This window comes from Hordeum vulgare, chromosome 5H (assembly GCF_904849725.1).
Source record: "Hordeum vulgare subsp. vulgare chromosome 5H, MorexV3_pseudomolecules_assembly, whole genome shotgun sequence".
In the NCBI taxonomy this organism is placed as follows: Eukaryota; Viridiplantae; Streptophyta; class Magnoliopsida; order Poales; family Poaceae; genus Hordeum; species Hordeum vulgare.
Genome location: NC_058522.1, coordinates 17,323,102 through 17,341,356, shown reverse-complemented (window position 1 = coordinate 17,341,356; position 18,255 = coordinate 17,323,102).

The window sequence follows — 18,255 nt, the reverse complement described above, 5'->3', positions numbered from 1 at the left end:
TCACCGGAATCCCGATGCACAAGATATCTCGTCAAAGGTAAAACTAATCCAGCAAGGCCGCCCGGCGTGTCGACGATCCCGATAGGAGCCGCGTATCTCGTTCTCAGGACACGACGGATAAGCTACGCGTACGAGTGCCAAACCTCGAGTTTCCTCGCGGTGGCCCCGCACAGTGCTCTGTTTTGGACCTGTATTATGTAGAATTACTCCTCGGGTAGCGCTAACTCCCTATGCATTTCAATATTATCAAGTTATTATGTTGGGAAAATAGTACCAATGTTGGGCCTTGCCAGACCAGCTTTAATCTAAAACGAATTATCAAGGGGGTCCCCATAACAACCCCGATCATGTTAGGAGCGCTCAATTATGGAACATAACACCGGTAGCCGAAACTAAGGGGGCAAAAGTGGAACAAAACACCAGGCTAGAAAGGCCGAGCCTTCCACCTTTTACCAAGTATATAGGTGCATTAAATTAAATAGCATCTAATATGGTGATATGACAAGGAACCCATGTTTTCACATGGAAGCAACTGCACCTGCAACTAGCACGCTAACAACATGGATAAGCAAGCGGTAACATAGCCAACCAGTGGTTTGCTAGGTCGAACAGGTTGAAGGTGATCATGGCATTGTTGAGAGGCTAATATTTAACAGGTGGTAGGCAACAAGACATAATCGATAGAAACGGTAAAACTAGCATGGCAATAATAGTAATGGTATCTTGGGAAATGATCATCTTGCCTGAGATCCCGCTTGGAAGAAGATCAACTCGGTGGAGACGGCGAACCAACGTAGTCGAACGGTTCCTCACATTCTGACACGCTTGCGGAACTCTATCGAGACGGAGCAAACCAGAAACAAACATCAACACAAATATTCACCACACGATGCACAACGTGATGCACAACCTACTATGATGCATGATCAGATCAATGATGCAAGGGATGGTATGGCAATTCACCTCACGCAAATTCTACAGATTAAGTGAAGCTCGATATGCAACGAGTTGCATATTGACGAAACTCCACATATGAATTATTTAGTTCACTCCCGGTTATTTACACGGCAAAATTAATGTTGTTAAACATGCAAGAGATGAAGCGGAAATTAAACTACCTATCCAGGCATTTTTAAATGAGGTCGGAAACGACGTATAGCTTCTCCGAAATGACCCCATACGTTGATTTATAATTCTGACCAGATCTGTCCTAATCATATTTTATGTTCTTTAAACAGCGAAACAAAGTGGAGCATGTGATCCTACACGTCGTCCTACTCGATTTACATATATAAATGATCTCCAACGGAGCTACGGACAAATAGTTACGACCTAAACCGTTTTTCGACATGTCGTCACGCAAACCGATGCAAACAGCATGCTAAACAACTTTAATTATGCATGAGAGTTGGAAAATATTAATCTACACAAAATTCTAAACAACTTTAATTATGCATGAGAGTTGGAAAATATTAATCTACGCAAAATTCTACACGTTCTACATATCTACGATTTTTGCACGTGATGCACGGTTGATTTAATATGGACTTTAGCAAAATGCTTGTCCAAAGCAAAAAAAAGGAAATAATAGGGCGTGCCTGGGATTTGAACCCAGAACCCCTCAAATATAAACTAGAGGCACTAACCACCTCGGCTGCTACTGTGCTTGTGCAAAAATAGACATGGAAATCTTAATAAGCCCAACAACGAGAATGGATCTGAGAAAAACAAAACAAAGTTCAGATCGGGGCATACAACAGGGAAAAAAGAGAAGCGGCGCTCGCTGCTGCCTGCCCACGAACTGCTCGAAGCAGTCTCGTCTCCTCACCCTGTCCGCACGTGCAGGAGGCAACGACACGAGGCCGGGGCTGGAACTCCTCCAACGGTGGCTCAGATCCGGGCAGGGGGACTCGTTCCCGGCGCTCGACGCCGCGGGCGAAGCTCTTGGCGGTGGGGTTCACGGCGTCGGCAGCCATGGGGGCTTCTGCTGCTGCTGGAAGGAGAAAGGAAGAAGGGGGTGAGAGAAAAGAGAGAGGATGACAAAGAAGAGAGGGATGCAGGGGACGGCCACGACAACAGGGTGACGGGGTCGGCCAGATCCGTCTGCGGGAGGTCCGACCTGCACGGTGGGAGCTCCTACTCCTGCTTGTTGCGGGGCTACAGGCAGCCGAACACGTCCGCGGGGAGAGGAGCTGTGGGATGGATTTGGCTGCGGTTTGGTTTGGTAGAGAAAACGAGGTGGGCGGCGGCTGCTGCGGGAGACCCCTAGGAGTTAGGGTTTGTTCCTAATTAGGTAGGGGTGGACTATAAATATAGAGGGTTAGTTAGATTAGGGGTTATTTGGACCTTCCGATTCGAACCGGACGATCGAAAATAACTAGGTTAGCGAGTCCAATGGACAAACCGATGACGATTTGCGGTAAAACGGGGTTGATCCGGACCCAACGGTTACGACCACCAGGTTCGGGTTCCGGCAGGTTTTTGGGCTAGGTTGCGCGTAGGTCGGTGCACTGTGTAGAGGGGCTAGGCGGAGATGAGAGGGAAAAACAGGCAACCCGGCGACCGAGTTTAAAATACCGAAACGCCTCACGTTTGACCGGCTATAGTGCCGCTATAGATTTATGGTTCGGGTATCAAACAAACTCCAATCGTGATGAAATTTGACCGCGGCCTAGCTACACTAAATTAATACCGCACGTCAAGTTCCAGCTCAATCAGAGAAAGTTTTACGCACACTTTAAAACAAGGTTTTGACAATGCCGCGGGCGCGTGCGTGTGCGGTCAGGCTCAGAACAGACAACGACGAGAACCGGCAACTAACAACGGATGCAACTTTTGAAAACTGGCGGCAACGGAGATGCCGATGCAATGCTGATGATGCGCATGATGTGATGATGATGCGACAAAAGAAAATAGACACACGACGAAAACGGAATAAAGGGGAAATCTTTTGGAACGTCGGCATCGGGCTGACACAGAAGCGTGGAAACATTTCGATGGATTGCATCAGGATAAAGCGGCAGATCCAAGGAATCCTCGAGTTTGCACCACCACGGATGGTTTTAATCCCTTCGGCATGATGGCAACCCAATACAGTTGTTGGCCTGTATTTGTCATTCCACTCAATGTCCCCCCGGGCAGATTATGCAAAGAAAGAACATATTTCTGACGTTGATAATTCGAGGGACCAATTATCCGGGGAAGAATATGAATGTGTACCTGCAACCGCTTAAGGATGAACTGGAAGAAGCTTGGGATAATGGGGACAAGACATACGATGCCGCTAGAAAAGAAAACTTCAAAATGCATGTGTGGTACATGTACTCTATGCATGACTTGCCAGGGTATGCGCTATTCTCTGGATGGTGTGTGCATGGAAGGTTCCCGTGCCCCCAATGCAAGGCAGCTCTTCAGTTTCATTGGTTGCAGGAGGGTCAGAAGTATTCTTGCTTTGACTTGCATAGACAGTTCCTGGATCCTGATCATCAGTTCAGAAAAGACAAGAAGAACTTTACCAAAGGTAAAGTTGTCAAAAACATGGCACCACCTGCGTTCACAGGCCAACAGATCCTGGATCAGTTAAACGCCCTCGAGCCTGATCCAGAGCGTCCAGGGTATTTCAAGGGGTATAATTCAAACACGCCTGGACTCACAAGCCATGCTTCTGGGATCTGCCTTACTTCAAAGACCTCCTTCTTCCACACAATATCGACATGATGCACACTGAAAAGAATATCGGAGAGGCTATTTTTGGTACATTGTTCGACATAGATGGGAAGACAAAGGATAATATTAAGGCTAGAGTCAATCAAGAGACACTATGTCATAGACCGTTACAAAACATGCGAGAAGGCAAAGGAAAGCAGAAGTGGTCGAAGCCAAAGGCCTGGTTCAATATTGGAAGGCCAGCTATGAGGGAAATTATCTTGTGGGTCAAAATGCACTTGATGTTCCCCGATGGGTATGCAGCGAATCTAAAGAGCGGAGCGAGTCTTGAAAAATTAAAAATCTTTGGTCTCAAGAGTCATGATTGGCACATATGGCTAGACCGGCTAATGCCGGTGATGTTACGTGGCTTTATTCCCGAGGATGAATGGCTAGTACTGGCGGAGCTGAGCTATTTCTTCCGTGTTCTTTGTGCAAAAGAATTTTCGCCTGGCGTGGTAGAATACATGGAGGAGTTTGCACCGGAGTTGTTGTGCAAGTTAGAGAAGATCTTTCCACCGGGCTTCTTTAATCCAATGCAGCATTTGATTTTACATCTACCGACCGAGGCAAGATTGGGTGGGCCCGTGCAAGATCGTTGGTGCTATGCAACTGAGAGGATGCAGAAGACCCTTTGAACTAAATGTAAAAATAAGCGTAGAATTGAAGCATCGATGGCTGAGGCATTCATTACTGAGGAGGTGGCAAACTTTGTGACAGCACACTACGAAGCCAAAAATCATCATTTGCATAATCCGAAGCCTCGGCACAATGATGCAGACCCTAAAAAAGGTGGGTCCAACCTCATCCTATTCAAAGGGAAGCTCGCACCAGCCGGTGCTTCGAAACCAATAACGTTGGATGTCGAAGAATGGCAGAACATTTCGTTGTATATCTTCAACAACCTAACATAAATGCGGCCGTACATCGACTGAGTTCTCGGCACATTTTCCCGTAACTTCTAATTCATTTGAACTGCTCTTATTCCCGGATATTTCAAACAGCCGTTAGGTTGCCAAATTCTCGGATGGAGCGGTGATCGAAAATGATTCCGTTGAAGAGTATGAGCTTCTGTCAAACACAGGAGGCGACTATCCCGGTTTCATCTCTTGGTTCAAACAAACGGTAATTATCAATAATGGACCATTTCATTCTTGGTCTAACTTGCGGCTAATGCAACAATCGTTTCGTATTAAACTTGTAGGCTAATTCAGAGTCTATGGACGCCGAATTGAGACAAGTTGCTAATGGTTTTGACTATAAGGTCCGTTCATTTGAGAAATACAACATCAACGGGTATCTCTTTCGTACCTTTGGCAAAGAGCTATCTATGCCCGACCGGAAATCTACAAATTGTGGTGTCTCTGCTATCGGCGAAGGTGTTATCGAGTATTATGGAAGAGTTGAAGCAATTTATGAACTTCAATTCTATGGTGAAAACCCACCGAACGTCGTAGTCTTCAAATGTTATTGGTTCCAGCCGAAGAAGACTAGAAGGACTCATGAACATATAGGACTAGTCGAAATCAATCCAAACACCCATTTAGATGTTCCCGATGTCTATATTACGGCTCAACAGGCGACCCAAGTTTTCTATCTACCGTGGGCATGCCAAACGGATAAGAATCTGGAAGGTTGGTATGTTGTTTATGAAGTGCCGCCACATGTCAGACCACCTCTCCCAAATGAACAGGATTATGAACCTCACAATAACCCAGAGAAATACAACATCAAGAGGACCACAACTTACTTCAGTTCAGACGAAACTGGGTATGTGATTTGCTTCATGATTCATGCAATTCATTCTTGATGCTAATATTTTGTTCCTCTCTTTTAGGCGCATCACAATAAGACGGAGATGCCACACTTGTATGACCTTTATGGCATGGCCCATACTGCCTCGTACAAGAAGGCGAAGGCATTCTCTGAGTCTGACCTGGATGATCCCAATAACTTCACCAACATATCATCCCACCAGAAGCTCGTGGCATACAGGGACGCGGGGAAGGCTACGAAAGGGGATGACTTTAACCCTAGCCAGGAACCTTTGGATCCAGAGCTGGTGATGATATCTGGTGGCGGGAGGCCCCATGGATTGATAGCCATTGGAGATGGGATAATATGTTGTCCACTCACTCTCCCGGAGATCAAGGCGTGCCAGTCGAGCAGCTGTCCTGAGATAATGCGTCGTCCACGGCCAGTCGAACTTGTCATCGAGGTTAGTTGTACGGACTAAGAACACTTTCATCCATTTCATTATGTGTGTCACCATAGATCATTACTGTGGTAACGAGGAATGGTGTTTCAGGCTGCTCTTCAGAAAGAGAGATTGGCAAACCAGGCTGCTCTTGAGAAAGAGAGATTGGCAAGCCAGGCTGCTCTTGAGAAAGAGAGATTGGCAAGTCAGGCTGCTCTTGATGAGAGGGACCAGACCACGGAACAATTGATTGAGGAGGAGAGGTCCCGGAATGAGGCGGTTCAACGGGCCCTGTACGATCTTTTTGTGGTAAGGTTTTTTTTCACATTAGCCAAATCATATGTGTAATGTCTGTTTCATTACTAACTAATACGACCCACTCTTCAGGGTCTGTGCGAGAAGAGCGGTCAAGTCCCTCCGCCGATGCTCGTCTTCTCTTCGATTGGCATAGTGAGTTTCATTATAAACTAGTATTAATAATTGAGTGTCATCATGCTAACTGAGACATTGCAAAATATCTATTCTACAGAATAACTCCCGAGCGGCATCGCATGACCCTTCTCCAGGTGTTTCTTCTCCTTGATGACCACTACGATAAGTTTCTCTTCTCCTCTTTCATATTCTCCTTGCCTTAATTTGCCCAACAATGACATAGTTAGCCCATTTAGCTCCAAAAAGACATAATTAGCCCATTTAGCTCCAAAATGCCATAATAACCTCAAAATGGCATCAGAACCTTGGTTAGCTCATTAATACTATATACTTAGCCTGTTTCCCTCTAAAATGATATAATTACCCCATTTAGCTCCGAAAAGACATAGTTAACTAATTTAGCTCCAAGAAGAGGAGAAGAGGAGATGAAATACGAAAAATGAAAAGAAAGAAGAAGAAGAAGAAGAAGAGAAGAAGGAGAAGGAGGGGCAGGAGGAGGAGGAGGAGGAGGAGGAGAAGGAGGAGAAGGCCAAGGACCTTCTAGTCCATCTCCTCCTTCTTCTTGATTTGTTCTTCTTCTCCTCCTCCTCCTCTTTATTCTCCTCTTTCATATTATCCTTGCTTTAATTTCCCCAACAATGACATAATTAGCCCATTTAGCTCCAAAATTCCATAATAAGCTCAAAATGGCATAAGAACCTTGGTTAGCTCATGAATATTATATACTTAGCTTGTTTTCCTCTAAAATGGGATAATTAGCCCATTTGGCTCCAAAAATACATAATTAGGTAATTTAGCTCCAACAAGAGGAGAAGAGGAGAATAAATAGGAAAAATGAAAAGAAAGAAGAAGAAGAAGAAGAGAAGAAGGAGAAGGAGGAGTAGTAGTAGTAGGAGGAGAAGGCCAAGGACCTTCTAGTCCTTCTCCTCCTCCTCCTTCTCCTCCTTCTTCTTGATTTCTTCTTATTCTCCTCCTCCTCCTCTTTCTTCTCCTCTTTCATATTATCCTTGCTTTAATTTCCCCAACAATGACATAATTAGCCCATTTAGCTCCAAAATACCATAATAACCTCAAAATGGCATAAGAACCTTGGTTAGCTCATGAATATTATATACTTAGCTTGTTTTCCTCTAAAATGGGATAATTAGCCCATTTAGCTCCAAAAAGACATAATTAGGTAATTTGGCTCCAACAATAGGAGAAGAGGAGAAGAAATAGGAAAAATGAAAAGAAAGAAGAAGAAGAAGATGATGAAGAAGAAGAAGAAGAGAAGAAGGAGAAGGAGGAGGAGGAGGAGGAGGAGAAGGCCAAGGACCTTCTAGTCCTTCTCCTCCTCCTCCTTCTCCCCCTTCTCCTTCTTCTTGATTTCTTCTTCTTCTCCTCCTCCTCCTCTTTCTTCTCCTCTTTCATATTATCCTTACTTTAATTTCCCCAAGAATGAGATAATTAGCACATTTAGCTCCAAAATACCATAATAACCTCAAAATGGCATAAGAACCTTGGTTAGCTCATGAATATTATATACTTAGCTTGTTTTCCTCTAAAATGGGATAATTAGCCCATTTAGCTCCAAAAAGACATAATTAGGTAATTTAGCTCCAACAGGAGGAGAGGAGGAGAAGAAATAGGAAAAATGAAAAGAAAGAAGAAGAAGAAGAAGAAGAAGAAGAAGAAGAAGAGAAGAAGGAGAAGGAGGAGGAGGAGGAGGAGAAGGAGGAGGACCTTCTAGTCCTTCTCCTCCTCCTCCTCCTTCTCCTCCTTGTTCTTGATTTCTTCTTCTTCTCCTCCTCCTCCTCTTTCTTCCCCTCTTTCATATTATCCTTGCTTTAATTTCCCCAACAATGACATAATTAGCCCATTTAGCTCCAAAATACCATAATAACCTCAAAATGGCATAAGAACCTTGGTTAGCTCATGAATATTATATACTTAGCTTGTTTTCCTCTAAAATGGGATAATTAGCCCATTTAGCTCCAAAAAGAAATAATTAGGTAATTTAGCTCCAACAAGAGGAGAAGAGGAGAAGAAATAGGAAAAATGAAAAGAAAGAAGAAGAAGAAGATGATGAAGAAGAAGAAGAAGAGAAGAAGGAGAAGGAGGAGGAGGAGGAGGAGAAGGCCAAGGACCTTCTAGTCCTTCTCCTCCTCCTCCTTCTCCCCCTTCTCCTTCTTCTTGATTTCTTCTTCTTCTCCTCCTCCTCCTCTTTCTTCTCCTCTTTCATATTATCCTTACTTTAATTTCCCCAAGAATGACATAATTAGCACATTTAGCTCCAAAATACCATAATAACCTCAAAATGGCATAAAAACCTTGGTTAGCTCATGAATATTATATACTTAGCTTGTTTTCCTCTAAAATGGGATAATTAGCCCATTTAGCTCCAAAAAGACATAATTAGGTAATTTAGCTCCAACAAGAGGAGAAGAGGAGAAGAAATAGGAAAAATGAAAAGAAAGAAGAAGAAGAAGAAGAAGAAGAAGAAGAGAAGAAGGAGAAGGAGGAGGAGGAGGAGGAGAAGGAGGAGGACCTTCTAGTCCTTCTCCTCCTCCTCCTCCTTCTCCTCCTTGTTCTTGATTTCTTCTTCTTCTCCTCCTCCTCCTCTTTCTTCCCCTCTTTCATATTATCCTTGCTTTAATTTCCCCAACAATGACATAATTAGCCCATTTAGCTCCAAAATACCATAATAACCTCAAAATGGCATAAGAACCTTGGTTAGCTCATGAATATTATATACTTAGCTTGTTTTCCTCTAAAATGGGATAATTAGCCCATTTAGCTCCAAAAAGAAATAATTAGGTAATTTAGCTCCAACAAGAGGAGAAGAGGAGAAGAAATAGGAAAAATGAAAAGAAAGAAGAAGAAGAAGAAGAGAAGAAGGAGAAGGAGGAGGAGGAGAAGGAGAAGGCCAAGGAGCTTCTAGTCCTTCTCCTCCTTCTCCTCCTTCTTCTTGATTTCTTCTTCTTCTCCTCCTCATCCTCATCTTTCTTCTCCTCTTTCATATTATCCTTGCTTTAATTTCCACAAGTAGCCCATTTAGCTCCAAAATGCCATAATAAGCTAAAAATGGCATAAGAACCTTGGTTAGCTCATGAATATTATATACTTAGCTTGTTTTCCTCTAAAATGGGATAATTAGCCCATTTAGCTCCAAAAAGACATAATTAGGTAATTTAGCTCCAACAAGAGGAGAAGAGGAGAAGAAATAGGAAAAATGAAAAGAAAGAAGAAGAAGAAGAAGAAGAGAAGAAGGAGAAGGAGGAGGAGGAGGAGAAGGCCAAGGACCTTCTAGTCCTTCTCCTCCTCCTCCTTCTCCTCCTTCTCCTCCTTCTTCTTGATTTCTTCTTCTTCTCCTCCTCCTCCTCTTTCTTCTCCTCTTTCATATTATCCTTGCTTTAATTTCCCCAACAATGACATAATTAACCCATTTAGATCCAAAATGCCATAATAAGCTAAAAATGGCATACGAACCTTGGTAGCTCATGAATATTATATTCTTAGCTTGTTTTCCGCTAAAATGACATAATTAGCTCAAAAACATCATATTTTGTTCTTCTTCTGACTTTCTTATTCACATTTTTGCAGATTGGATATACTACATGCATGGAAGCTGGCATTCATGGAGTTGAACAATGTCGATGGATGAACTTTATATGTATATCATCTAGTTATCATTTGAGTTGATGAACAATGTCGAACTATATGTATATGTATATATGGATAAACAGTGCAATACTTTGTATGTTGGTTCTTTCGATATATGGGGATGTACATTGATTTATATGTATATCATATATGTGTGGTGAATTATATATATATGTGTTGGCAAGTATATGTGTGGTGAGCTATATATCATATATGTGTGGTGAATTATATAAATGTGATATAAAAAATATATATATATATATATGTGTTGTGAAATAATATAAAACAAAAAAAACAAGTACTATATGGGCTCTTTGCCGTCTGCCAGCTGATGGCGAAGACATGTGCCATCAGCTGGCAGACGACAAAGGTGCCACATGGCACCCAGCTGTGCATCGTGTGGTGTCTATATAGGCTCTTTGCCGTCTGCCTACAGGGTGGGCAGACGGCAAAGAAGAGGGCACAGAGGAGGGGGGAGGAGGCAGACGGCAAAGAGTGTGGGGGAGGAGGAGGAGGCAGACGGCAAAGAAGAAGGGGGAGGCAGACGGCAAAGAAGATGGGGGAGGTAGACGGCAAAGAAGAGGGGAAGGCAGACGACAAAGCCTCCGTTAACCCCTAATGGAGGCAACGCCTATCGGCTGTCGTCTCGAGCACTTTGCTGACTGCTCCTATGAAAAGCGGACGGCAAAGAGCTTTGCCGTCCACTTTGGTGAGACAGACGGCAAAGAAGGTACGATGTCGTCGCAGGCTGACGCAGAAATTTTGCCGGCCGTGAGATTCTTTGCCGTCTGTGGGATTCTCTTTGCCGTCCCGGATTTACTCTTTGCCGTCTGTGATGCCAGACGGCAAAGAAGCTGATTCCTGTAGTGCTTGCTAGTTTGCTTGAAGTATTATTGTTTTCATGTCAATAGCAAACTATTGTTTTGAATCTTACGGATCTGAACATTCATGTCACGTGAAAGAAGTTGCAAAGGACAACTATGCTAGGTAGCATTCCACATCAAAAATTCATTCTTTATCACTTCCCTCCTCGAGGACGAGCAGGAGTTAAGCTTGGGGATGCTTGATACGTCTCCAATGTATCTATAATTTTTGATGGTTTCATGCTATTATCTTGTGAGACTTTGGATGTTTTGCATGCCTTTTATATATTTTTTGGACTAACTTATTAACTCAGTGCCAAGTGCCAGTTCCTGTTTTTTTCCATGTTTTTGACCCCTTCCAGAGGAGATTTTGAAACGTAGTCCAAACGGAATAAAATCCCCGAAAAGAATTTTTTCGTAACGGAAGAAGATCGGGAGGCTTGAGAGCCAAGGCAGGGGGGCCCAGGGGCCCCACAAGCCCTCACCCCGCGGCCAGGGGGGAGGCCGCGGCCCACAAGCTTGTGGGCCCCCTGGACACCCTTTGCCCTAGGGGTTGCGCCTATATATTCCCTAAAAATCCCAAAAAATCAGGAGATCATCGAAAGTACATTTCCGCCGCCGCAATCTTCTGTCTCCGCAAGATCCCATCTGGGGCACGTTCTGGTGCCCTGCCGATGGGGGGATTCGGACACGGAGGGCTTCTTCATCAACACCATGACCTCTCCGATGATGCGTGAGTAGTTCACCATAGACCTACAGGTCCATAGCTAGTAGCTAGATAGCTTCTCCTCTCTCTTGGATCTTCAATACAAAGTTCTCCATGATCTTCATGGAGATCTATCCGATGTAATCTTCTTTTGCGGTGTGTTTGTCGAGATCCGATGAATTGTGGATTTATGATAAGATTATCTATGAATCTTCTTTGAGTTTCTTCTGGACTCTCTTATGCATGATTTCATATCCTTGTAATTCCCTTCGAGTTGTGGGTTTTGTCTGGCCAACTAGATCTATGATTCTTGCAATGGGAGAAGTGCTTGGTTTTGGGTTCATACCGTGCGGTGACCTCACCCAGTGACAGAAGGGGTAGCTAGGCACGCATCGGGTTGTTGCCATCAAGGCCAAAAAGATAGGGTTTTCATCATTGGTTTGAGATTATCCCTCTACATCATGTCATCTTGCTTAAGGTGTTACTCTGTTCGTCATGAACTCAATACACTAGATGCATGCTCGAAAGTGGTCGATGTGTGGAGTAATAGTAGTAGATGCAGAAAGTATCGGTCTACTTGTCTCGGACGTGATGCCTATATGTATGATCATTGCCTTAGATATCGTCATGACTTTGCGCGGTTCTATCAATTGCTCGACAGTAATTTGTTCACCCACAGTGATATTTGCTATTTTGAGAGAAGCCTCTAGTGAACATTATGGCCCCCGGTTCTACTCCGCACCATATTTTCAGCCTTACACTTTTTACTTCGTTGCACTTTCCGCCTTCACATCTCACTTTTGCAAACAATCTTGAAGGGATTGACAACCCCTTTCAAGTGTTGGGTGCAAGCTTGTTTGTGTTCGCGCAGGTACTCTGGACTTGACGAGACCCTCCTTCTGGATCAATACCTTGGTTCTCAAACTGAGTAAAATACTTACTGCTCCTGTGCTGCATCACCCTTTCCTCTTCAAGGGAAAAACGAACGCAAGCCCAGCCTCCGTCAACGTGTCAATTTCTGGCGCTGTTGTCTGTTGCCGTAGCAGGCATCGTCAAACCCTGTTTTTAAAGATGTGTATAAGAATTCCTCTGCTTGGGTTGAGACGTGGCGTGCGGTCTTAATATATTATAGGTAGACCGCCTGTCAAATTTCGTCGCAATCGGAGTTCGTCTGGTACCCGAACGGTCGACCGTAGCGGCACCGTATTTGGTCTTTCGTCAGACGTGTTTCGGTGTTTTAAATCATGTTTCCGTGTCGTGCTATTTCCCTCTCACCTCCGCCTAGCCACTCTACACAACCACCTAGCCATTCCTGCGTTCGTGGCCGTTTGATCGCGATCGCGTGGTCGAAGACTGATCCTGATTCGGATAACCCTAGCCCGTTTTGTCTATATATAGACCCCTAGCCAGCCAACCCTAACCCCCCTCAATTTCCGTGTAGACCAAACCCCCAAACGCCACCTAGTCGCCTCCCACCTTCCTCCAGCCTTCGGGCCCGCCGAACCCAGATCGGGCCTGGGCAGGCCCATCCGCCCTCACCTCCAGATCTGGAGGACCTCATCTCCTCCCATGCCAGCACCACAGCCGAGGTGCTCCCGGCCGCCTCCTCGTGCTCCCTGCTCCAGCCCAGGTCACGGAGGAGGGCCCCTCGCCGGTCGCCGCCCCGTTGCTGGTGCCCCGCCGCTGGACCTCGCCGGAGCCCCGAGCCGCCGCCGCCATCCATCAGCCTAACTGCCCAGCTTGCAACTCCCGAGGCCACCAGAGCCTCGTGCGGCGCCATGCCCTGCCCCGGCCGAGTCTTGTCGCCGGGTTGGGTCGCAGCTACCCGATCTCGCCGGGATCTGGTCGCCCTGGCTAGCCCCCGCACCATCGTCGGAGGTCCCGTGTGGATGTGTTGCCTCGTGCGAGGGAGCTGAGCGCCGCCCCTGTCGCTCGCGTGGGCCTCCTGCCTCGCCCCGGCCGAGTTGGGCCAGCAGCCGGCCTCCTTTCGCGTTGGCCCAGGAGCGCCATAGGCCCAGGGCAGCACCGAGCCGCCAGGCCGGCTCCTCCAACCCCGAGGCCCGATCCAGCAGCGCCCCGACCAGCTCCAGAAGCCCCCAGGCCCCGCTCCCCATCGGCCGCCTCCTCTCCTGGGCCTTGGCCCACTAGGTGAGTAGCCCCTTCCTCTATCCCTCGCCCCCGCGCATAGTAGCTAAGATGCGCTCCCGTTTCGCCCAGTAGCTAGATTCGGCCTGTTTAGTAAGTTAGGAATTTTCTCTACGATTTAATTAATTTCAGAAAAATGTCATATTTTTCTAAGTCTGAAATCTGTTATATTTTGTTGTTGTCTTGTCTTGAGTTTATCTGGTGATCTAAAGCTCTTTTGAGGTTGGTGCAATGGAGTTAGTTGTAGACTTTAGGATTCTATAGCATGCTGTGAATTTTCATGCCACTTGGAGTCATGTAGCTTATGGTTTTGCTGATGTCAGTATGCCTTCAGATCGAAAACTGCACTGTCATGAACTGATATTTTCTCTAAGTCTGATACTGCGTGTGAGCAAACATTTTGTGAGTTCTTTTCCTAGTGATCCATGCTGCCATGCTAGGGATTATTAGTTGTATGTTGTAGTGTATCTTGCCCTCTACTATCTCATACTTTGTTTGAGCAATTTGGTGTTGTGTAGCTCGTAGTTGTGGGGTGTAGAAAATGCTATGTGACTGATTGTAGTGATATCTTGTTTTGCTCGTAGTTGTTGAACCGTTGCTCCGTTTTGATCGTGTCCTACATGAAACTTGCTTAGAATATCGTGTAGTTTCATATTATCTTGTTGGTTGTGTGTTTTGAAATGCTTGTGACTGCCATTTGCACACATATTGCATTCATGCCATCATATCTTGCGGTGTTCGTATCTTTTGAACCGTAGCTCCGTTGGAGATGTTCTCTATGTGTAAATTGGTTGTAACGACGCGTAGAATAATGTGAACCTATTTATGTTGCTGTTTAACAAATATTTAAAAGTGTTAGTTTAGATCTGGACAGAATTACAAATTAACGTATGAGGTCATCTCGGAGGTGCTATATGTCATTTCCGACCTCATTTAAAAGGCCTAGATATGTAGTTTAATTACGCGTCACCTCTTGCCTGGTTTAGACAACATTTAATATTGCCATGTACTTAATCGAGATAGAACTAAATAAATTCGTATGTGGAGTTTCGTCAATATGCAACTCGTTGCATATTGAACTTCACTTAATGTGTAGTATTTGATTGTTGTGAATTGACATGCCATGTCTTCCATATATTCAGTTGATCATGCATCATATGTGGTTTGCATCTTGTCGTGCATATGCGGTGGTGAATATCGTGTGTTGATTCTTGTTTCCAGTTTCCTTCATCTCGATAGAGTTCCGCAAGCGTGTCGGAAAGCGAGGACCCGTTCGACTACATCTGTTCGTCTGCTTCACGGAGTCATTCTTCTTTCAAGCGGGATCTCAGGCAAGATGACCATTTCCCCAGATACCATTACTATCATTGTCATGCTAGTATTATCGTTTATGTCGCTATGTCTCGTTGCCTACCACCTGTTAAATATCAGCCTCTCAACATTGCCATGAAAACCTTCAACCTGTTCACAACCTAGCAAACCACTGATTGGCTATGTTACCGCTTGCTTATCCATGTGTTAGCGTTGCTAGTTGCAGGTGCAGTTGCTTCCATGTGATTACATGAGTTCTTTGTTATATCACCCTATTAAATGCTACTTAATTAAATGCACCTATATACTTGGTAAAAGATGGAAGGCTCGACCTTTCTAGCCTGGTGTTTTGTTCCACCTTTGCCCCCTTAGTTTCGGCTACCGATGTTATGTTCCATAATTGAGCGCTCCTAACACGATCGGGGTTGTTATGGGGACCTCCTTGATAGTTCGTTTTAGATTAAGACTGGTCTGGCAAGGCCCAACTTTGGTACTACATTTGCCTAAACACCTAATAAAATTGCATAGGGACTTTCCAGACCCCGAGGATAATTAATCAACCCCCGGGCTAGTGCTCCGCATGAGTGTTTGTCCAAACTGGCAGACTACGGGGCCACCGCGGGGCAACCCGAGGTTTGGTTTCTCCTAGTGTGACCCATCCGTCGTGTCCCGAGAACGAGATATGCGGCTCCTATCGGGTTCATCGACACGTTTGGCGGCCTTGCTGGATTAGTTTTACCTTTGACGAAATATCTTGTGCATCAAGATTCCGGTGATGCTTTGGATAATCTCAGAGTTGAGGTTTTCCACTAAGGAGTCCGACGAGATCGCGAGCTTCATGATCGAGGATTTCTATGCGGCTTGTGGTAATTTGTGATGGATTAGTTGGAGCACCCCTGCAGGGTTAAATCTTTTCAGAAAGTCGTGCCCGCGGTTATGTGGCAACGTGGAAACTTTGTTTAACACTGGTTCTAGATAACTTGAAGTTAATTAATTAAAACTTGCCAACTGTGTGCGTAACCGTGGCTGTCTCTTTCGTGAGTTCCTTCTCCGATCGAGGACACGGTGGGGTTATGTTTGACGTAAGTAGGTGTTCAGGATCATTCATTTGATCATCAGTAGTTCACGTCCGTTGTGCGTAGATCATCCCCCTCTTTATTTCTTGTACTCTTAAGTTAGCCACTAAATAAATGCTTAGTTGCGTGCTGCAGCCTCACCACTTAACCATACCTCACCCATTAAGCTTTGCCAGTCTTGATGCCTTTGGAAATGAGATTGCTGAGTCCCCTGTGGCTCACAGATTACTACAACACCAGTTGCAGGTACAAGTAAAGGTTACTTGACGCGAGCGTGCTGATTGTTCATTTGGAGTTGCTTCTTCTTCTTCTTCTTCGTCATCTGTCTAGGATGGGTTCCAGGCCGGCAGCCTGGGATAGCAAGGATGGACGTCGTTTTCTTTTCTTGTTTGTTTTCGTCCGTAGTCGGACCCTGCTTTTCTTCATGATGTTTATGTATTGTACTGATGTGACTCTCATGTAGCTTGTGGCAAGTGTAAGCCAATTCCATATACTCTTCTCTTCAGTACATCTACTTGTAACGATATCCATTCTTGCGAAACGACGAGATGCGCTTCTATCCCTGACAAGGCCCTCGTGCAAAATTAAGGATAGGGTCGCATCTTGGGCGTTACAAGTTGGTATAAGAGCCAGGTTCCGACCTAGGAGCCCCCTTGATTGATCGAACTTGGCCGAGTCGAGTCTAGTGAAAAATTGATGTGAGTCTAGTTATATATCGGAGAGTAGGATTCTTTTTTCTCCTCTTCTGTGCTCTGGTGAGGAATCTTGACGTAATAATTTTAGTTCTACTCCTCTTCTCACTCAAATAATTTTAGGATCATGCGGATATTTTTGGAATCTATATGATGTCGATGTGACGAAGTTCTGTCTTGGTGCCTCCTGTCTGACTTGATTTCTTCCGGGGAGTTGAGCTCCAGGGGATTCTGGAGCACATCTTTATCATTCAGATTTCATAGTATCTCAGGACGAAGGATGTTCGAAATTGCTTCAATACTGGTAGTGGCGAGATGAGTCTCGCTTCCCCAGTACTGGTGCAGAGAGTTTCGGATGTATCGCCATACTTAGTATCGCTGTTTTTACGAGTGTGTGAGATAGATGAGGTTCCAAGATTTTGGTTATGTGTTGACGGGTGTGATACACAGGACGGGTTAGTATAGGAGTTGTGTGACATATTACTCCTTGTATCCGTTGACCAGATTGCATGACCAGAAATTTTGAGAGTTCTTAGGTGGGAATTCAAGTAGTTACTTATAGGACAATCTTCCAACAAATGCATTATGTTAGGTTGGGGTTCGACATCTAGTGGATTCGTTTGTTCACGGTCGTCTTACAGCGGTTCTCGTTGTGTCTTAAAGAGTCCTTGTAGCTTGCTACGACTTGGGGACGCTTCGTATGTCGTGTGCACTGCCTTGCACATGATGGCTACTGTAAGGATCGAGCCCGTGCGATCCTGTCCACGAAAATATCGGACGAAATCTCTCTCATGAGTTTGTTCTGGCTAATTTGCAAGCCTCATCCTTTGTTTTGTTGGAATATGGTAATTCAAGTTGCTTCGATGTCAATGCTGGTTTCAGATCTTTCCTAAGTGGTGTTCTAATATTTTTATGGGAATGCTAATTCTTTTGCTCGATCAGCTTGTCTTTTCAATTTCTTGTCAACCGGAGTTGTTGTGTCAATTCTTTTCAACCGATGTGCTTCTCTTCAGCGAATTCCATCCTCTCCAATTTTGCAAGATCAATCTCTCATTTCTTTCTGGAGTTCATCTCATCTGTCCCAAGTTGTCTTTGTTTTTCCCACCCTCTCGCCCTTTTCTTCAGTGATTGGATTTCATCCAAGTGCATTTCATTTCATTGTGCTTCTGCTAACTGTTCTTTTATCTCTTGTCCCGTGATTCATTCTTAAGATTCTCAGGATCTTCGTGTTCATCCTTAGTCATTCTTGTTATCTTCTCCAGTGAATTTAATTTAGTTATCCGTGTCATCATTTCCTTTCATCCTTTAAATTATTCCGTGTGTTGGAAATTCTTATCAACCTATCTTGTTTATTCATTCCTCTCTTTTCTATCCAGAGTGTTAAAGATATCTCAGCAATTTCTTGTTTTCAATCCTTTCAATTATTTCGAGGGTCCCACCTCATCTAGTTTTCCTTATACCGGTGCAATATCTCTCTAAGCAATCT